At 40.5% G+C, this 23438-nt stretch overlaps 1 protein-coding gene across 2 annotated transcripts in view; it reads right to left on the bottom strand.

The window, feature by feature from the left end:
• arhgap15 (Rho GTPase activating protein 15) overlaps positions 1 to 23438 on the bottom strand; it is a 753427-nt gene that overhangs the window by 234199 nt on the left and 495790 nt on the right. The window lies entirely within an intron of this gene.

Genomic DNA, 23438 nt, shown 5'->3' with positions numbered 1-23438 from the left:
GGACAAACAGTACAGACTATAGATTCAAAAACACCAGCAATGGTTCTCCTTCAAGATCCTTCGCTCCACACTCGCAGCAATGCGCCGGCACCTAACCTCTCTACAGTCTGCCCTGACTCAGCTGAGGGCCACACTCTCTCAGAATTGCAAAGGACCCCTCCTTCACTATATTCTCAGGAGAATTCATACTCTCAACAAACAGTATTTCAACACCATCTCAAACATCAAAAACTGCAAGTACAACAAACTTTTATCTACCCACCTCCATAACCAGCACTCCTCAAACATTCCAGGAGATTCCCCCGGCCTCAAACTGCTCAGACCCCCTTAGCAATGCGGCTGCTGCAGCCACCATCCCCACGCTGATTGATGACATCTCTTCCGTCCCCATCAAAGCCGCTTCCACAGCTACTTCCGCCCCTCACAATTCCTCATGCACCACACGTGACATCACTTCCGTCCCTCACATCATCGCTGATGTCACATGCTCAGTGACTTCTGCCCCCCACTGCCATGTTTGCCACCACTTCCACCCCTACCAACACCACTCACCTGCATTCTGCTGACACGCCTCCCCCCTCAGATCCCATTGTCACCATCCCCGCCCCCCCAGAACCCTGAAGGGAACACCACCCCTGCTCATGACTCAACCCCCATTCCACCCACCACCACACCTACTCCAGTTACAGGCTCAGCCCCCGCTCCCAGCTCCACACCCACACCAGATCCCAGATCCCAGATCCCAGCTCCCAGCCCTGCTGAGTTTTCACCATCCCTCCAGACCTCCCCCTCACTCAGGACGCATGATCAGTCCTCAGCAAAGGACACACCTTCATCCCCCTCTGCCTACGCATCATTGAATTTAATACACGCCGTGACATCGAACACTTCTTCTGCCACTTCTGCCTCCTGGCTTACTTTTACAATTAGGACTCCCGCCCACTTTCCGATGACCCCTTCATTCGCTTCCAACACACTCCATTCACTTGGACACCCCGTGCTGGCCTATTACCCGCCCTCGACGTCTTCATTTCCAACTGCCACCAAGACATTAACTGCCTCAACATGTCTACCTCCCATCCCCCACTCCAACCTCTCACCCTCACAACGCGCAGCCCTCCAATCCCTCTGCTCCAATCCCAACCTCAATCAAGCCAGCAGATAAAGGGGGTGCAGTGGTAGCCTGGCGCACTGACCTCTACACCGCTGAAGCCAGACACCAACTCGAGGACAGCTCCTCCTACTGCCCCCTCGACCATGACCCCACCCCCATCACCAAATCATCATCTCCCAGACCATATAGAACCTCATCACCTCAGGAGATCTTCCACCCACAGCTTCCAGCCTCATAGTCCGGGAACCCCGCACTGTCCGGTTCTACCTCCTTCCCAAGATCCACAAGCCTCACCACCCTGGCCGACCCATTGTCTCAGCATGCTCCTGCCCCCCTTAACTCATCTCTACCTACCTCGACACTGTCCTATCCCCCCCAGTCCAGGAACTCCCCACATATGTTTGAGACACCACCCATGCCCTCCACCTCCTCCAAGACTTCTGTTTCCCCGGCCCCCAACGCCTCATCTTCACCATGGGTATCCAATCACTCCACACCGCCATCTGCCTTGACCAGGGCCTCCAAGCCCTCCGTTTCTTCCTCTCCCTACGTTCCCAGCAGTATCCTTCCACTGACACTCTCAATCATTTGGCCGAACTGGTCCTCACCATTAACAATTTCTCCTTTAAATCCTCCCACTTCCTACAGACCAAAGGGGTAGCCATGGGCACACAAATGGGCCCCAGCTATCCCTGTCTCTTTGTTGGCTACATAGAGCAGTTGATCTTCCGTAATTACACTGGCACCACTCCGCACCTCTTTCTCCGCTACATTGATGACTGCATTGGCGCCACCTCGTGCTCCTGCCAAGAGGTTGAGCAATTCATCAACTTCACCAACACATTCCACCCTGATCTTAAATTCACCTGGACCATCTCTGACACCTCCTTCCCCTTCCTGGACCTCTCCATCTCCATTAATGATGACCGACTTAACACCGACATTTTTTACAAACCCACCGACTCCCACAGCTACCTGGATTACACCTCTTCCCACCCTACCTCCTGCAAAAATGCCATCCCGTATTCCCAATTTCTCCGCCTCCACTGTATCTGCTCCCAGGAGGACCAGTTCCACCACAGAACACACCAGTTGGTCTCCTTCTTTAGAGACTGCAATTTCCCTTCCCACATGATTAAAGATGCCCTCCAACGCATCTCGTCTACATCCCGCACCTCCGCCCTCAGACCCCACCCCTCCAACTGTAACAAGGACAGAACCCCCCGGTGCTCACCTTCCACCCTACCAACCTTCGCATAAATCAAATCATCCGCCGACATTTCTGCCACCTCCAAACGGACCCCACCACCAGGGACATATTTCCCTCCCCAACCCTTTCTGCCTTCCGCAAAGACCGTTCCCTCTGTGACTACCTGGTCAGGTCCACGCCCCCCCAACAACCCACCCTCCCATCTTGGCACCTTCCCCTGCCACTGCAGGAATTGCTAAGCATGTGCCCACACCTCCTCCCTCACCTCCATCCAAGGCCCGAAAGGAGCCTTTCACATCCATCAAAGCTTTACCTGCACATCCACCAATATCATTTATTGTATCAGTTGCTCCCGATGCAGTCTCCTCTATATTGCAGGGACTGGATGCCTCCTAGCAGAGTGTTTTAGGGAATATCTCTGGCACACCCACAGTAATCAACCACGCCACCCTGTGGCCCAATATTTCAACTCCCCCTCCCATACAGCCGAGGACATGAAGGTCCTGGACCTCCTTCACCGCAGCTCCCTCACCACCTGATGCCTGGACAGAACGCCTCATCTTCCGCCTCAGAACACTTCAACCCAAGGGCATCAATGTGGACTTCACCAGTTTCCTCATTTCCCTTTCCCCCACTTCACCCGAGTTCCAAACTTCTATCTCAGCACCGTCCCCATGACCTGTCCTACCTGCCTATCTTCTTTTCCACCTATCCACTCCATCCTCCTCTCTGACCTATCACATTCATCCCATCCCCATCCACCCATTGTACTCTTTGCTACCTTCCCCTACCCTTCTTCCTGACCTATCACCTTCATCCCCACCCCCGTTCACCTATCGTACTCTGGGCTACTTTCTCCCCACCCCCAACCTCCTTTCATTTATCTCTCCACCCTTCAGGCACTTGCCTGTATTCCTGATGAAGGGCTTTTGCCCGAAATGTCGATTTTACTGCTGCTTGGATGCTGCCTGAACTGCTGTGCTTTTCCAGCACCACTCTACTCCAGAATCTGGTTTCCAGCATCTACAGTCATTGTTTTTACCCTGCTCATTCTATAAGTCATGTCTAAAGCATGACCACTTTGGCCTGAAGTCTCATCTGTTTACATATAAACAAAAGGCCACTCAAAATCCTTTTTATCTCTGTACCAAACCAGTCTAATCAGAGCCCAGCCTGGTTTATTACACCTCTGAGAAACATCAAGAGGCAGAGTTTCCTTGAGCCAAGAACAGGTTTTAGGAAGAAAAGGACTCAATTTGTGACCCTGTTTTAGTTTTTAACTAAACCATATAAACCATCAAAAGGAATGCACTCTCTTGCATACAAACTGTCATACCTTCATTACATGACAAAACCATCTATCCAAGCCTTCAAGCATCACTTGCCCTGCATGGAGCAGAGTGCAGATCCTGCAATGGACTTATTAGCCATCTCAGAATCTATCCAACTGGTATCCTTTTTCCCACAGGAATACCTAGGAGAGAGAGTACTCCCTGAAAGCAGTGTTATGTCAAAGGCAAAATGACCACAAACACTGTCTCCAACGTCAGGATGACACACACACAGGATTTGTAACCTAACATGATATGTAGAGAGGTAAAAACACGTTATAATTTCAATATGACAAATTAGCACAGTAATTCTTACATAAGAACACCTACCTCAAAATTTGATTTAATTTTCATGCAAACTTTGTGTAGTTCTAAGAGCAATTGTGTCAACGGAAACAATTTATAAGATAGAAATGTTGATTCATCATTTAGCATTCACTTAGATTTGATGAATATGACAACTTTTGTACCATGGCATCGTGATTCATTCAAATGCAAATGTGATAGATTTCTTTCAAAGTCTAACACAGTACATGAGTAATTTGATGCATGATGTGTGGTAAATATCACTTGCTTGGCAACTTTGGGTGTATGGTTCACAAACATTTCACCACTGGGGTTTCCCTCATGTCATTTCTTAGCCTGTTGATGATTAATTGATAGAGATTAATGGCTGTGTTTAGACAACTCCTCCATTATCATTACTTCATATGACTACTGGTCCATAGAAGGTGGAAAGGTAGTCCTTCATACTTTTTTTAATTGAGCAATTTCTATGTACTTTGCAAATAATTTTAAAACTGCCCAAACCTGTGCGCTAATGTAATGTGACCAAGTAAACATAGACACTGTGACCCATATAATATTTTGACCTTAACAGCGCAAGCATGAAAATCCAGTATTCAGTTCAAGAAAAGGTTAAATTTAAAGGCAGTTCCTTTGCTATTAAGTTTCACACCCACAGGATATATTACTACAGGTTAGAGTGTCGCAGGTTATGGAATATATCAGATAAATTATTGCTGCCACTTTACAACATATTAACCACTCATGGTTGGAAAATTCCAAATAATTAGCTGATGAACAATGGATAGCAGCTGTGCACTCACATCATTCTGGGATTATTTGCAGGACAGGTTGATGTCATATTGTAAAGTAACAGTTGATTTTACTGTATTTTGTTTCTCAGAACTGAATGGAGTATTTTTATATCAGAAATATACATATGACAGTATTTTGGTTTTGCAGCACCAGTTATTCATAATGTAAAATGTATAATTCCAGTTTGTTAATTTATGTTATGAGACACATTGTTACTTATGGTGACCTCACTATTTTATCATGCCTTTTATTTTGAGAATTCAGGAAAGGCAGCAAACTTAGTTGTTGGAATGTGGGAAACTCTATTCTGAAACTATGTCCAACCCAATTAATCGGGGCTGCAATTTCTTGGCAAGACATGAATCCTGAACTTCACATTCAGTTCAAGCTCTCTGTAAAATAATAATTCTTAAATGCTTTCCAGCTATCACTGGATCATCGGTAAATCGCACAGGACCTGAATAGGAAGTCTTTCAGAAACACACATACAAATGTTTTCCAAATCACAAGAGATAGATTTCCTATGAAAAAAATAACAATTCTATCCAGAAATGAGGGATGTTTTCCCACATGATGGCACATCCGGTCATCTGTGCTCCATGAATTACTTTCTATTTTTGGCATTTATGGTTCTGCTTCCAGTTACACAGTAAGCATTTTAAAGTCAAAGTCAATCCAAATACAACAATAGTGAGTGTTTATTTTGAGGAAGATCTGTTGAATTTGATGAGAAAAGCATGCATAGGATCTAAGAAGGTCTGAAAATAGGTTAAACTTGACTTTATACCCATGGTTAAAAACCCATCTCTTTGACCAAGGTTTTGATTATTCATCTTAACATCTCTTTATGTGGTCCAATGTCAAACGCTGCCTGTTAATATTTAAGTGAACCATCTTGGGAATAGTATACCATGTTAAAGGTGCCATACAAATGCACATTGTTGTTAAGGTAATAGTTGGCCACAGCTTGTCATTTTAAGAAACTCCAGTCCAATCAGCACAAGGAAAACCATGGCTCAGGGAGGCAGCTAACCATCTCTAGAGAGCAATGAGCAGTAGGGAAGAAATGCTGACCTCACCAGAGATCTCCAAATACAATGAAAGATGAACAAATGTTATGCTGATGTATTGAAACTTTAACATACAGGACATGAAGCATTTTCTCAAGGTCTGGTTTCCCAAAGAAGAGCCACATGCTTTCATTTCATCAAATGGAAATTCATGTCTATGAGGAGGGAAAACTAATCTTTTTTAAGTACTTGCAAATGAATGTACTGCTCATAGTGGACCTTTTCACATAATCCCTACAGCGTGAAAACAGGCCCTTTTTCTCTACAAGCCCACACCAACACTCTGAAGAGTATACCACCCAAACCCATTCCCCATTACTCTACATTTAACTCTAACCTACACATCCCTGAACACTATGGGCAATTTAGCATGGCCAATTCACCTAACCCTCACATCTTTGGATTATGGGAGGAAACCAGACCATCTGGAGGAAAACCATACAGATACAGGAAGCATGTCTGTGTGGAGTTTTCACGGTTGTCTGAGGCTGGAATCGGACCCAGGTCCCTGGTGCTGTGAGGCCAGAGTGCTAACCACTGAGCCACCATACTGCCCTCTACTTGATGTATACAAAACAGATAAATTATTATGTTTCATGTGCGTGTTTTATTGTTGTTTCAACCGTCAAGCTTATTTTTTTCTTAACAGAGTGCTGTTTCTACGAATAAATGTGATATGTTTGCACATTGACTCTGAACTCAGATGTTCACTCCACCTTGCCTTTGTGATACCAGAAATGACTGAGCTAGTTGGTGCCTTAGCTGGAAAGTTTGATCTGACAAATAAAGAGAGATGAGAATTTAGAATAATACAGTTTTAACTATTGGAGCCTTAATGTGACAGTGGAGGTTCTCCTGGAGTTTGAATTTGGTTAAAAATCATGCTGTACCTGTATATTTTCATTTGGTAAATTGTTGATGGCAATGAGCAATGCTTCACTAATGTCAAAATAATATCAAGTGCTTCTAAAGAGGATCTCAACATATAGAATAGTTGTGTTGAAAGATGGCCTAATGGCAACATTTGTAAGCAACATTAGTAAAACATTATTAAAATTTCCAGGTGACTAAGCTGATGAGCTCACACTTTCTTCCTGTGGCCTTTCATCTTAAAGGTTCTGCTGAACACATGGCAAGGCATCCGCCAGAAATGGAAAGAAAACCTCTCTACAAATGTAGATTGATCTTCAGTGACAATATCAGGATTCATATCTTAGCTTAACCAGAAACCTGAGAGGGGAAAATGGCTTTGCTGAAGCTAGCATAAAGAACACTCAGGGCCACAAGAGTTCCAAAGAAGTAAATGTGCCTCCAGAGAAGTTTGTCTTTGATTCACTAACTTGAAAGTGAAGAAGCTTGAAATAAAAGTCCTCCCTAAACCCAAGTTCCAGGGACTATTCACTTGGTTTCCTGCTTGTTAACCTTCATCTCCCTCCTACTGTTCCATATCCAGTTGTGAATGGCAAGCTAACTGAAGGAATGCATATGAGGTCTTTAAAACCTGATTTGATTTAAGATGCAATGTAAGAATTAGTCTAAGTTACATAATACTGTTAGTTGTCCTCATATGCTAATGGGCCTTTTTGAAAGAGTGTAATTTTTTTTCATTGTCAGCTTATCGTAGCATAAAATAAAAATTACTAAGCTACTGCATTTCATTTGCAACATAAATTTGTGCAAAAACCCATGAATTTAGTATGACTATCAACGTACAGCAGTCAACGGACATAACATTATGTTGTGGTATATTCAGAATTGCTTCCATAAATGGTCTGAATGTATTTTGGCACAATAACATTTTTGTAGAATTTTTAACGTAGAAAACATTCAAGGAACTGTTCTATGGACAGTTTGACGGGGCTGAGTTAATTAGTAATGTAACATTCAGATTGCTAATCTAGAAAGCAATCTATAGTAAATGGTATATCAGAAATGGAAATTACATCACATATGTAGGATGTCTATTCATTTCCAGGAAACAATTTGTTTTCTATTCCCGTTTGCATTGAATCAAAGTGTTCAAGGAAATCAATTCGTACCCTAGTTCAACTTAGGTCTTTTCCAAAGAATCATATTTTCTGAACATCATACAATTAACTTGTGCCAATATTCTAACTATTCACTCCACATAATACACATAAAATTCAAAATGAAACAAAGACCAATATATGAAGAATCATCTGGCTAATAAGCAATTATGGGACTCAATTCATCAATGATAGAAATGTAATTGCTATAACAAATAAACATTTCCAAAGCCACAGGAAAAGAAGTCAGGACCCAAAAGTATAATTAATAATCATCTTAGTGGTTTCTTAACTGTTTGGAACATGAATCAGCAGGAGACGAATCAAAGTGAAAGTTATATGATGAAAAGTGTTTGTTACAAAGGGCAGTTCTTTGCCTGATAAAGTCTGTGAAAAAGCCTGGGAAAATACTGATCGTACATACAGCCAACATATTTAAAGCCAATAACCTCCCCATTTCTTTAAACACATATCTAAACCACCACTGGAACCTGTCAAACAAAGACAGCAAAAGCACAACAGCTGCTGCATAAATGGAGTTGAGAGATATTACTTGCTGATGACTGGATAATCATTGCAGAGGTGCAGTTCCCCGCCAAGGGCCAAAATAGAGAAACCCGAATGTGGCTTTTTGGCATTGTACAAAAATGTGAACTCTTTTGTATATCCTTACTGTCAAAGTACCTTATGTTCTTCAAAAAGAGCCATTTTTGAGTATGATTAGCTAAACATTTACAGTTCACTAGAATGTTGTATTAATTTTTCATAATGTCAAGAAACTGTTTACTGATGTGCAAGCTGTCACTGCAGTTATAATCGGTAACCCGTTTTGTCTGAGAATTGTATTCTCTAAGGCCAGTTAGCATCCTTGCATTAGCATTGCAAGATTTTAGTTCGAGAACAGTTAACAGCTTAATATTTTTAATCTGCCCTTCAATATCAATGTAGTAATAAAAAAATGGAATTCTTGAAGCAACATTTAAAATCAGATACTGATAAAAAAAAATTGTTGCTGATTATTTTTGAATTTAATACATTGTTGATTAAATTTTGTTCTCAGTTCTCAACTGACTCACAGTTGAAATTTAGCCTACCCTATTTGGTAGTACAATACATATTATCTGAGGTTGAATTGATAAGAGTCTGTCACAAATTGTTACCATGCAGGGAAGTGGGAAATGCCTTATGAATAATCTGAATGTATCTTGCTGTATGTCTTTGCTTTAAATTTCAATGTGTTTGTATTTTACATGAGGCAGAATAATGCATTAGTTTGGTATTGTGTTAGAAATATAATTTTAATCAATGAGTTCATACATGTTGAAGCATGCACCTCTGATGCAAGTTAGATTTGCACATAGGGTCTTTAGCACAGAGGTAGGGATATTAGAAGAGCACCACAAGACATAACGGTATTTTGTCAGACAGTAGTTGAATTGAAAATGAGTACTGAAGTTGTACGTTGGCTGAGGACAGAATACCTGGAAGTATGGGTTTCCTGACCTTATCACAACTGGAGAAAGAGTGTAGCAAGTTGTAGCTAGTTCACAGTCATCATTAGACTCTTAATTCCAGATTTTTAAAAAATTGAACTGAATTCCAATCTCTGTCATGACACGATTTGAACCTCAATCCTCAGAATGTTATCTGGGTCTACAGTCCAATGTTAATTCCAGTAGGCCATTGCCTCCCCCATATCATGTTGAATAGATGAGTGCAATTCGAAGCATATTCCGGAATATGGTCGACATATTCCGGAAGTCAACAACCCAGGAAAGACATTGAACCTTAAAATCAAATGTCTTGCTCAAATCAAGCAAACTGTACAATGAGACATAACTCTCCAAGTGCTACAGGATGCAGTTCTGAAAAGTTGACAGAGGAAGCTAGGTACTAACTCATAAAAGAATTTTTATCATAAGGAGATGAAGTGATAGCCCAAGTTGGTATCTTTTACGAAAGAAATAAAGTCATTATCCCAAAGGAAATGAGAAAAGGGATGGTGAAGCAAGTCCATGCAAGCCAGTAAGGTACTGAATCTAGGGTGAGAAACGCAAAAGCAGTATTCCGTTGAGCAAATCTGCGCAATGAGTTTAAGGACCACATCGGCAAGTGGAATGTTTATATAACACGTACCGAGCTAAGCAAGTGAAAGAACCACTCATGACATGACATACCAGGGATGTAGCCAGGAATAGACCTTCTCACTCTTATCTTGTCATCATTGATCATTTTCTTTAAAACCATATATATTGAGTAAGTTGATTAACTGTAACTGGAATTATTAGTGCATAATTTTTTTTATGAAAAGGAGGATATTTGGAGAAATGCCTTTGTACAATTAATATGCAACTAGCCAGATCGAGATGGTGATAGGCTAGGGATGGCCTGCCAAAGAGAATAGAGAAGGAAAGAAAGATCAGGGAGATTGGTTGGGAACAAATATTGGAATGTGGAACTGGGATGATCAGGCAAGCTGAGGTGGGGTTTGTGGGAGTGGAGATAAATCAGTGTTTGGAGCTGGGGAAGAATTGGGAGACTGGAGTGATGGGGAGGATGCTTTGAATCTGGGACCAGGAAAGCTCAAACATGTTGTTGTGGGGAACAGAGATTGAAGTCTGAATGAAGGATGGTTGCAGAGGCAAAATTAAGCAGGAGATCAGGTTCTGGAATCAGTATAACAGAACAGTGAAGGTATAAGAAAATTGGGATCTAGATTCAGAGATTCTCTAAAAAAATTCTTCCAGGGGATGTGGTATTGCTGGCAAAACCAGCATTTGTTTCCCATCCCAGTTGCACTTGAGAAGGTGATAGTGAGTATAACATTTTTGAAGTGCTATAGCCTATCTAGTGCAGGCACATCCAAGCACAGCAAGACAGGCAGCAGCCAAGGAGCAGGAGGATCGTCATTTTGAACATAAACCCTTCATTGGGAATCAGGAATTCCAGATGAAGGACTTATTCCCAAAACATTGATTCGCCTGCTCCTCGGATGCTGCCTGGCCAGCTGTGGTTTTCCAGCACCACACTCTTGACTTTGATTTTCAGCATCTGCAGTCCTCAGTTTCTTCACATCCAAAATGTTGCAGGGATCGAAATTCAGGATTGTTGATCCCCCAACAATGAGGACACTATAACTTCAAGTCAGGTTCGGAGGGGAATGCACAGGATTGGCATTTTCATGAATTTCCTGCCCCTTGTCAATCTAAGGCTAACATGTTTTGGAAGTGCTCTGTTACACAGTGTATTCAAAAACTTGGGAGATCACAGTTATGGTCAATATAATCCTTCAGTGATAGATTCTATGAAAAAGGAATTTGAAAAATATGGTAAATCATACAAATATATTTTTTCAAACCAAACTGCTGTTGCATTCTCCATTTAAGTCTATTTTAATTAATGAGTAGCTTTGTAAAAGGCTGATAACTTCTTTTGATGTGAATATAGCTACTTTTTATAAGAATTCTGTAAAGAATTTTTATTTGTACATTATTGATGTACCTTAATTTGGCACTGATCTTTTGCTCTGACAATTATATTCAACAGACCAACTGCAACAATAGCCATTAATGGACTAAAAAATATTTTTAAAATAAATGTAAAATCTGCAAATGCTGGCCCTCTGAAATTATAACTGAAAATGGAGAGAATACAAAGCAGTTCTGTCAGGTAATAAAAAATAAAAAAATAAATTACTCTTTTAAGTGCAGGTCCTTTTATCAGAACAAAAAACTCAAGCTGGAAAATTCAGTTCACAGACAAACTGTTGGAGAGGGAGTACAGGGAATAACAGGTAAAAGCCATAACTGGTGTGTGCTGACTACTGTCTCAGAAAATCAGGTTGTGAGATCAAATAAATTCATGACTTTTACCTGATATTCTCCATACCTGCTCTTCCTATTTCAGTTTGTTTCATTTTATAAAGAAGCTTGTTTATCTCTGAATTTTGGTAAAGGCTTTATATGCGTAGTTTTAAATTTTCCTCTTTTCACATTTGATGGGCTGTGTCATGTATACGTCCTGCTTACTATTATTGTATCAATGGTCAAGGTGGACAGGATGATAAAGTAAGATGAGCAACTTGTTTGTTCCTCCATTCTACTTGTAAACCTCATGAAATGCAAACATTGGTCATGCTTCAAATAGGCTTCTATTTGAAAAAAAATCATTCAAATTTATTGCATTTATGATTTAACAGCAATTAATTAGAAATGTGTACTCTTACTCAAATAAAAGCAAATTAGTGTACAAATGATACTATTGGCCACTTCAATGGGGCAGAGCCACCTTTGTTTGTGCTAAAATATGCAATTACCAGTAATTGTTCCTGCTCACATATAAAGTCCATTTTCAAGAGGCAAACTAAGCTAATTAACTGAATTAATTTTTCAAAAATGTAGTTTTATTTATTAATGCACAGTTAATTAAAATTAGATTTAGAAAGACCTAGCAAGTCTAACAGACATTATGCACAGATTGATCATTAATTGTAATATTGCTACTATATTAGTATAATGATGGCAGCTACCATTCTCCCCTGCATTATAAGCATCTTCCCCATTCCTTTCATTTTTCAGTATCTTACTCCCAGGCATTCCAGGTCCTTAATGTTCTCAGTGTTCATGACTCTGCTACTTATCCTCCTCATGGCCCCACACAAAATATTGCCATACCCTGCAACCTTATACCAATATTGTCACAACCTGTGGCTGTTTTGCACTTTCCAATCGTAGAGCTGACTCAGCATGATTTGTCAAACCTCCTTGTAAAACATTGCGGCACACCATCCATGAGTTTATATAATGTTTAAAGTACTTTAGTAACATTTTAGGAGATTTGTTTGTATGTATAGGAGCTGAATGAAAGAAAATAATAATTTAGCTGGCATCATGATTACAGGCAGTTCTCGGGTTGCAAACTGGTTCCTTTCTGGAGTCTGTTCACAAGTCAATCTGTACACAAGTCAGAACGCAATGCAGAACAACAAAAATACAAGAAATGTCCATATGTCAGCTCTTTAAAATTACATCACTGTATGAGATCATGTTCATAAGTTAGACATTCATAAACTGGATGTTCATAAATTGGCGACCCCCTGCTTAATCATTTCTTGTTCAAGTTGTAGCATTATGAAAAGTAAACTATTTGGTTCACAGCTTCTAGGGAGAGGCATTGTGGCATAGTGGTAGTATGTGTTCCTATCTCTGGAACAGAAGCTCCAGGTTTAAGTCCCTACCAGGAGTTAAAGGCCTCAGAAGGAGTGTTCATGATCTGGCTAAATGGTCTGGTGGCTTGAGAACTAGGAGTTTTTCCACTATTCCTCACTATAAAATAAAGGGAAAAGAAAAAAAGGTGTGAGAAAATGTGCTAAAATAAACAACTCTAATAGTTTCGTGCTGATGTTTGACTAATGTGATAATTGTATATGTCACAAAGATGGTGGTCCATGCTTAGTATTAAACAAAACATGTAAAGTACAACTACCTTTTAAAACAGGATGGAAGAACAGCAAGACATTAAATAGTGTGTAACTGCTTCATTTTCTGGCCTCTTTGCTTTCTATTAATGATACTTAGTCTGGATTTATCAATGGGAATTACACACATGCTCTATTTCCCCCCATTATGGAGAGAAAATATGGTCAGTAGGAATGCGGTGCATGGCATCACAGAACAGGACACATGACTCCTGAACTGATTTACTCACTGTCTTTGTTTAGAAGAAAAGCTGTAGTTTGAGGTACCGGATGAATTTGTTGTGACCAAAGGTTTGCAGAGCTCATAAATTTTAGTTCAGTGACCCCTTCAGTAAACCATTAAGAAGTTCACTAAAGGTCAGATATAATTCAGAGGTTTCTACGAAGAACTGCTCACTGTATCAGTTCCAGAAAGAATAGGATCAGTTACGGTAAAATAAATGTGACATTAGATGAGTCAGTACCACCAGCATTCACATTTGTGACGTGAATTTGCCAAAGTCTGTATAAACAAAATTAACAATAACTTTCAGTCTCTCAAAGGAACTAATTCTTTTAGAATAGTCATTTATAAAATGTGGACACTGCTGGTTAGGTCAGTATTTATTGCTCATTCCTTCCAAGCTCTGGTGAAGGTAGTGAGCTACTTTCATGTACTACTGCAGTTCTTGTGGTATAGTGTCACTGTGCAGCTAAGAAGGGAATTCCAGGTTCTTGACAAATCAACAGGAAAAGAATGATGTTATGGGCTCATGACAGGACGGTTAGAGGGGAACGTGCAGGTGGTGACATTTTCATGAATTTGCTACTTACTACTTTCTACTTCCAGGTGTAGAGGTTGAGAGTGTGGAAGGAAACTTGGTCAGTTACTGCAGTGCACCTTCTAGATGGTGCATGGTGTTACTACTGCACATTGTTGCTGCAGGGAGAAAATACTGAACGTGATGGTGGGGTTCAAATCAAGCAGACTACTTTGTCTTTACAGTTTTTGAATGTTATTAGAACTGTATTTATTTAGGTGAGTGGAGAATATCCCATCACATGCAAGACTTGCGCCTTGCAGATGGTGGATAGGAACTTGGAGTGGTAGTTAATTGTTGCAGAGTTCCTAACCTCTGACCAGTCTTGTCGTACTTCTATGGCTCATTCAGTCAATTTTCTGCTAAAGTATAACCTGTGGGATATTGGTAGTGTGGGATTCAGTGATGATAATATCATTGAACTTCAAAGGTGATTGTTAGGTACTATTGAAAATAGTAATTGCCTTGCATTTCTGTGGTTGGAATATTCCTTGCTACAAATCTGAATTTTGAGCAGTTCTGCTTGCCAATGGAAATCAAATGCTTCAGTACCTGATGAGTCATGAATAGTGCTGAACATTATGTGAGAAATATCATTGAAGATGGTTGGGCTGAGGACACTAGTCTGAGGAACTCCTGCAAAGGTATCCTGGGGCTGAGATGTTGATCACCGTTTTCCTATGTAATAGGTATAATTCTAACCAGCAGAGAATTATCCCCACTGATTTTCCATTGACTCCAGTTTTGCTTGGGTTCCTTGATGCTGTGCTTGCTCAAATGTGGCCTTGATGTCAAGGGGTGCCTCTTTTGCACATGTTCCAACTAGGACAATAGTGAGATCAAGAATCGAATGACCATGGTGTATTGTAAACTGAGCAGCATTGTGTAGTTTATTCCTTTTCAAACGCTGCTTGATGGCACTATCAATGACCTTTTCCATCATTTTACTGATGATCGAGCACAGACTAATAGGACTACATTTGGATGGATTGGGCTTTCCATATTATTAAATAGTTATAACGTTGTAACTGTGCTGAAACAGATGGACCAAGGACATGGCTTGTTCTTGAGTACAGGTCTTCAGTACTATTGCTGGAATTTTGTCAAGACCCACAACTTTTGCAATATCCAAAGCCTTCAGCTATTTCTTGATATTGTGTGGATTGAATTGGTTGAAAACTGGCATTTATGATGTTGTGGACCTCAGGAGGAGGCTAACATGGATCACACACTTCAAGCTGAAAATTGATACAAATACTTCACCTTGTCTTTTGCAATGATATGCTGGTCTCTCCCATCATTGGCAATGCTGTTAGTTTTGAAAATCTCCACCTGGCACAAATGTTTAATTGTCCACCACGATTCACAACTGGATGTAGCAGGACTGCAGAGTTTAATTTTGATCTTGGTTTTGGGATCTCTTGGCCCTGTCTATTGCACTGTCACTTACATTATTTGGTATGCAAGTTGCCTTGTGTTATAACTTCACCAATTTAAAACCTCATTTTTAGGTTTGCGTTATGCTACTTAAGGCATGCAATGTTGCACTCTTCATTGAACCAGCATTGATGTCCTGGCATAATGGTTATGGCAGAGTGGGGAAATATACTGGGCCATGAGGTTACAGATTATGGTTGAACATAATTGTGCTGCTGCTGATGGTCCACAACAGCTCATGTTAACTCAGTTTTGTGCACCACATATGCTGTATTCTCTAATTTTGATTTAATTATATTTGGGATTAGCCAAGGATCAATGCATTCAAATTAGTATCCATTTTAACTAGCTTTATGCACCAGAGCTAAAATGTATAAACCCCAATGCAATTTAACATACTGATGGTCCACATTTCCATGACAAACCTATCATTGGGATAGAGTTAAATAACAATGATTTGTAATTATATGATGCCTTTGACAGAATAAACCATCGCAAGGCATTTTATTGAGCATTATGAGGTAAAATCTGGGTCTGAAGTTCATGAGTCAAAAAGTGTAGTGCTGGAAAAGCACAGCCGGTCAGGCAGCATTCAAGGGGGCAGGAGAGTTGACGTTTCGAGCATAAACTCTTCATCAGAAATGTAGGGGAGGCCCAATGGGGCTGAGAGATAAATCGGAGGCTGGGGCGGGGGGGGGTGGCGGGAGTGGTGAGATTAGGGGCAAGGTAGCTGGGATTGCAATAGATAGATGAAAGTGGGGGCTAATGATGATATGTTGGAGTGGAGGGTGGAGCAGATAGGTGGGAAAGGGGATGGGCAGGTAGGACAGTTCAAGCAGGCAGTGCTGAGTTTAGATTAGGTTACATTACCTGCAGTATGGAAATAGGCCCTTCAGCCCAACATGTCCACACCGACCCTCCGAAGAGTAACCCACCCAGCCCCATTCCCCTACATTTACCTCTGACTAATATAACTAACACTATGGGCAATTTAACATAGCCGATTCATCTGACCTGCACATCTTTCGATTGTGGGAGGAAACCAGAGCACCTGGAGGAAACCCATGCACATGGGGAGAATGTGCAAGCTCCACACAGACACCTGAGGCTGGAATCAAACCAGGGTATCTGGTGCTGTGAGGCAGCAGTGCTAACCACTGAGCCACCGTGCCACCCATGAAGGGATTGGATCTGGGATTAGGTGGAGGGAGGGGGGAGATGAGAAAACTGGTGAATTCAACATTGATCCTGTGTGGTTAGAGGGCCCCAAGGCAGAAGATGAGGCGCTCTTCCCCAGGCATCGAGTGGCTAGAATCTGGTGGTGGAGGGGGCCCAGGACTTGCATGTCCTTGGAGGATTGGGAGAGGTAGTCCTGGGCTTCCTCTACCGCCAGATTCTAGCCAACCATCACCAGGAGGAAGAATCCCTCATCTTCTGTCTTGTGACCATCTTTGCTTGTGGTGCAGGTGTACAGCAGTGTTTATAGACATAACAGCATATTGAAAAATGCAGCAACTTTCGTGATTGAGATTTTCAAAATATTGATTATGGGGTAAGACGCTCTTCTAGAGAAGACAAGTTAGAAGACAAGCTACACCTTTGGGACTGGACAGGTTCATTTAACAAAGATTAGTTACTTATTTGGAGATGTCCAGATATTTCTTTTGGAGAGGTACCCAGGTGGAGAGGTTAATGTACCCTTTGGAATTGTTAAGAACCAACATATAATTTGCTTAAAAAGTTAATAAGGTCTATGGAACTATTAAACTTACCAATCATTTAAATCACCTGCCCCTTAATTTTTGAAAAAAATGACCAATTTAGACATGTGAGAAATTTCCCTTCATTTCCTTCATTCAAAATATAATGGCACAGATGATTGGGAAAATAATTGAGAAAATAGATTTTGAAGCAACATGTACACTCTCAAGGGCATTGACAAGTAATAACCAGATGACTAGTAGCAAGCTAATATTTTTGTTAACCATCAGACTGTGTAAAAAACTGAAAAAAAAAACCAACATGATTCAATTGATGGAAAAGTTAAGAAGAGCCAATCATTTTCTCAACATTATAAAATGTACAAACATTTTGATGGGCACTTTTCTTTTAAAATATGATTCAGAAGGTATGAGGCAATGTAAGTTCTTTTGATATGTTTTGTTTTTCAAGTTGTTGAAATTTCATGAATCTAGAATGTGTTCTTAATTTTGGAGGTGTTTGTAACAATAAACAAGCATTGCTCATTAGTAAAGAACTTGAATGTTATGTAAATGGGATACATCTACAAGAGTATATGCTGAATACAAGACAGAAAGCAATAGTCAATAACTAAAAGGATTAAACTGAACTCATTTCTGTAACTGTTAACTGTCAGAGCTATGCCTATGCTTATTGGGGTACTTGCAAACTGCTTCTAAAAATGGCACTGTCCAAAGTACAGATCTGTTCTTGTTAAAAGTAGTTAGGAAAATTAATCTCTTGAGTTTAGCTGTGCAGTGGGCAGTTTTCAGTCACAGGATGATGATGATGATGAATGCCTATATTTTTCAGATGGATCAAGACGCTGCATTTATAACTTGTGAATCATTTTCAAGTTTCTCAGTGTTGGTGGGAATAGAAGGCTCCTGTAAAATTCTCATTATAATTCCATGAAACTAATGCAAGGGAACTGAAAATAAAACTTTCGCAAGCCCACACAGAGATGAGCCTTTCAATTCTGACCCAAAAGTGTTATGGTAAATTCCCCACTGAGTTTTTGAAAGTTGGAAATACAGATAGTTCCCAGTTGTCAGATTTGTGAAAAGATCCCACAGATGATGGCGACCTTAAAACTAATTTTAAAAAAATGCATTGAAATGGCCTCGTCTCTATTAATGTAATATTTATTTACTTGAATGTGACACACAAGTTGTTGATCACAAAGAACTCATTGTCTCACAGAGGGTATTGCTAACAAAAGTTGGTAAATATATTAGAAACTACATTACAGAGTAAGCTCAGAGAAGCTATGCCCTTAGCACAGTGGCTCACTGAACAGTTCCACTGCCTAGTGAAAAAAGTACTGAGGTCAATACTCCTGATTCATGATATTCCCTGACTCCAGTGATTAAAATCTATCATCCAAAAATGAGGAATGCCACGGACTGATCTCATTAACCTTTGTGTTTGATTTTACAGACTGAACTCCTGTTAGCTGGAACTGCATTCGAGGAGCATAGCCTCGGTGAACATACACTATAATGTTCAATAATGTTTCAGTCTAAGAGGTATTTAGACCCTATTAGTTCTGCTTCTCAAAATCATTCACCCAATCTACTTGTAGACTCTTAGTTGCCTCAGTGCTGTGAAAGCCATATCTTCTGTCTTTAAAATCTTTCAAAAATCTATCTTTTTGACCATGTTTTCAATCATCTTTCTTAACTCTTGCATGTTGTCTTCTTGTCTTCTCTTAATCTTGTTTACCTATCTTATTAATTTCTTTTGCTTCCCCTTCCCAGTTTTCTAGAGCTCTTTGGGACATTTTCTATGATATGTTGCATTATAAATGCAATTTACTATTGTCTATCTTAGGTTTAATTCTGTAGGATGGAACTTTATATTGAGAAAAACACACAGCTATCATAATTTCACTTATGCCTACAGTCTATGTGTTCCACCAATTAAACAAAGAAATAGTCCATGCTTTTATAAGTCTTCGACTGCTTAGGACATTTTAAAGTACTTGAAGGCTAATTGTTTATATTGAACGGTAGGCACTCCTGTTATAGGCATATGCAGCAGTTAAAGCCCCAAACCTAGCAAGAAAGATAAACTTGCTTTTAGTCAGGGATATTGGAAATGAAGAAACTTTGTTGCATCTTCTATAATGAGTTTTATCTGGGGCCAAGGAACATGTTGCCACCATGTTGTTAGTACATCGAGAATTGCATATAGTCTGTCATCAAGCTTGCAGTGAAAATGGCATCTATGTCCTAGTGAGAGCATCAAAATGCAAGTTTCCCATTTCATGTACCCTGCTTGCCTCTTTTCAGGAGCACGATCTATGAAGCTTCGTTATAGCTGTTCATCCCGACTATTTTTCAAGTCTTCACAATTCCTTCTGAGTCGTGAGAAGGAGCTGGTGCATTTCAAGCCTCTCTTTGTGTTAGTTTGGAATGTGTACCCAAATGCAAGAGTGGGATGTGCATTAATAAGTGTCAGATTTAAAATTTGGGAATGCTACCAAATTAGCTGAACTGAAATTGACACTGTGAAAGTTTGTGCTCACTGAATAATTCCTGAATACAACATCCAATGCTGCAAGTATATATATATTTTTCCCCTGTGTACAGGAATATTCTGGGGATGGCAGGACTGATGTATGAGGAGAGATTGACTAAGGTAGGACTGTTTTCACTGGTGTTCAGATGAATGAGAGTGAATCTCATAGAGACTTACAAAATTCTAACAGGACTAGACAGAGTAGATGCAGGGAGGATGTTCGCAATTGTATGTCTGTCCACAACAGGGGTCACAGTCTGAGGACTCGGGATAGGCCATTTAGGATGAAGACAATATAAAGATAGGTAGAGGGGAGATGGGGGCAGGGACACTGCAGAAGGATTTGGATAGGTTAGGAGAGTAGGCAATGAAGTGGCAAATGGAGCACAACATGAAAGAGTGTGAGGTCATGCACCAATTTCTAAATTGGGAGAAAATTCAGAAGGCTGAAGTGCAAAGAGACTTGGGAGTTCTAGTCGAGGACTCTCTCAAAGCAAACTTGCAGGTTGAGTCAGGAGTTGGGAAGACAAGTGCAATTATGGTATTTATTTTGAGAGGACTTGAATAAAAAAAAACAGGGATGTACTTCTGAGGCTCTGTAAGCCTCTGGTCAGACCACATTTGGAATATTATGTGCAGTTTTGGGCCCCATATCTCAGGAAGGATGTATTGGCCCTGGACCATGTTCAGAGGAGGCTGATGAGAATGGTGCCAGAAATGAAAGTATAAGCATATGAGGAATGTTTGAGGACTCTGGGTTTATACTCAATGGAGTTTAGAAGGATGAGGGGGATCTAATTGAAATATACAGAATACTGAATGGCCTGGACAGAGTAGATGTTGGGAAGATGTTTCCATTGGTAGGAGAGATTAGGACCTGAGGACATAGACTTTGAGTAAAGGGAAGAACCTTTAGAAAGCAGGAGAATAGGACTGAAAAACTTACCAGCTATGATTGAATGGTGGAGCAGACTTGATGGGCTGAATAACCTAATTTTTGCTCCTATGTCTTATGGTCTCATGAGGAGATATTTATTCAACCAAAGAGTTGTGAATCTGTCAAATTCATTTGGACAGGAAATAGTTGATACAAAAACATTAAATGTATTCAAGAGGCAGCTAGATATAGTACTTGGGGTGAGGGGATCAAAGTTTATGGGGAGGGAGCAGGATTAGGCTACTGAGTTGGCCAATTAGCTATGATCGTGATGAATGGCGGAGCAGGCTTCAAGGACGGAATGGCCTCCCCCAGCTCCTATCTTCAATGCTTCTATGTTTCTATATGGGAATTAGAGTTGGCCATTTAGCCCCTCCAGTCTGTCCCACCATTCAATGAGATCATGATGGGTCTGTGGCCTAACTCCATATACCTGCCTTTGCACAAGAGCCAGAATCCATTGCCATTTATGGAAGAGAGTTCCAAACATTTATCACTCTTTGTGTTTCTTAACATCTTTCCTGAATGGTCTGGCCCTGACTCTCAGACTATGCTCTCCCCACCCCCCAATTTTAGAATCCCTCAACTGTGGGAATAGTTTATCTTTATCTATCCAGTCTTCTCTGCAAACTTACTAACCCATCCTTCTACTCCCTCATCCGGTCATTTTTAGAAATGACAAACAGCAGTGGCCCCAAAACAGATCCTTGCGGTCCACCACTAGTAATTGAACTCGAGGATGATCATTTTCCATCAACCACCACACTCTGTCTTCTTACAACTAGCAATTTCTAATCCAAACTGCTGAATCATCCTCAATCCCATGCCTCCGTATTTTGTGCAATAGCCTACCTTGGGGAACCTTATCAAATGCCTTACTGAAATCCATATACACCACATCAACTGCTTTACCCTCATCCACCTGTTTGGTCACCTTCTCAAAGAACTCAATAAGGTTTGTAGGCCACAACCTACCCTTCACGAAACCATGTTGATTATGCATAATCAACTTATTCCTTTCTAGATGATTAAAACTCCTATCTCTCATAATCCTTTCGAACACTTTATGCACAACTGAAGTAAGGCTGACTGATCTATAATTATCAGGGTTGTCTCTAGTCCCCTTCTTGAACAAGGGACATTTGCTATCCTCCAGTCTTCTGGCATTATTCCTGCAGAATGTTGTAACAACATTATATCTGTAAACGGATAGAGTAATAACTGTTCTGAAAGGTAAAGAGGCATGATTATCACGGAATACTTAACTCAAAAGTGCTGCTTAGCCTTAGAGAGAACAACAACTTCATAGAATGCATTGACTGAGGGCTCATTTGGTTCCATATAAAATTGCAAAGTACTGTAATAGTTTTGAGTAACTTATAATCATAGATTATAAGATATTGGAGTTTCTGGAAAAAATGTAAAGTATTTAAGTGAGTGAGAAAATCTATAATTGAGAGACTGTCTCTACAAGAACTGTGTTCTGTCTTCATATGTGTGGTCTCTTCGGACCAAAAGCAGTCTCCGCCTTTAGTACCACTTGAACATGATAACACCACCTTTTATCATCTACAGCCGTAACTTTAGTCAAATCGTATGAATTGCTTACAGACTATAATGTTTTGTAAACCAAGCAAATAACACTATCACTCCTAAAGGATGTGATGTAGTATAATATCAACAGGCAGGACAGTCAATGTTTCGGGCATAAGCCATTCATCAGACATTCCTGATGAAGGGCTTGTGCTCAAAACTTTGACTCTCCTGTTCCTTGGATGCTTTCTGGTCTGCTGTGCTTTTCCAGTGCCACACGTTTTGACTCTGACTCTCCAGCATCTGCAGTCCTCACTTTCTCCTAGTATAATACTAACAACATGGATTCAGCTCCCACACTGGCTAAGCTTACCCTGAATGTCACACTTCCTCAAGTTCGCTTCACGCCAGAGGTCTGGTGATCCTCAGGGTGCACCATCACTAATTGTTCCTTTGTAATGGGAAAACAACCTTATGGTCCAGTAGGATGAGGGCTTCTTCACTTGCAGTATTGATATTTTCCTCAAAGTACACAGGGCACAGTTTCCCTTCCATTCATGGTGATTCATACTAAAAGAAATCTAATGCCAGGTGTTCACTATAAATACAACTATTTACTTGAATTGTGAAAGAGAGTAAATCTCCCACTTCTGACTCTTGCTGTGTATGTAGCACATTGTGAATCTGTGATTCACTTTAGAAAACTACAAGCACACATGCTAAGTAAACAACCCATTATTTCTCCACATGAATGAACGCAAAGGCAAGTTACTGCATTTACAGTGCCCCATATTGACATAAACTGATAGTGATAACTTATAGTTGTCAAGTGGAACTTCAGATGAGACACTAAAGAGTGTCAGTTAAACTTTAATGAAACATTTTAATGTTATTGCTATTGACAACTTTATAGTTTGCAGGCAGATCAGCAGACAGACATAGCCAGAAAACAAATCCTCACTTCTACCCACCCTGTACCTACACCAAGCCACCCTCCCCTCTACTACCACCCCACCCCCCATATCCCCACCATAACTCACCACCTTTTCCAAATCATCACATCTTAGACGCAGTGGGACTCATGAGCTAAAGTACTTGTCTTACATTTAGATGGTCAGGAAAATCAACGTTTCGGGCAA

Source organism: Chiloscyllium punctatum, chromosome 10 (assembly GCF_047496795.1).
Source record: "Chiloscyllium punctatum isolate Juve2018m chromosome 10, sChiPun1.3, whole genome shotgun sequence".
Lineage (NCBI taxonomy): Eukaryota > Metazoa > Chordata > Chondrichthyes > Orectolobiformes > Hemiscylliidae > Chiloscyllium > Chiloscyllium punctatum.
This window is presented reverse-complemented; position numbering and strand designations above follow the sequence as displayed.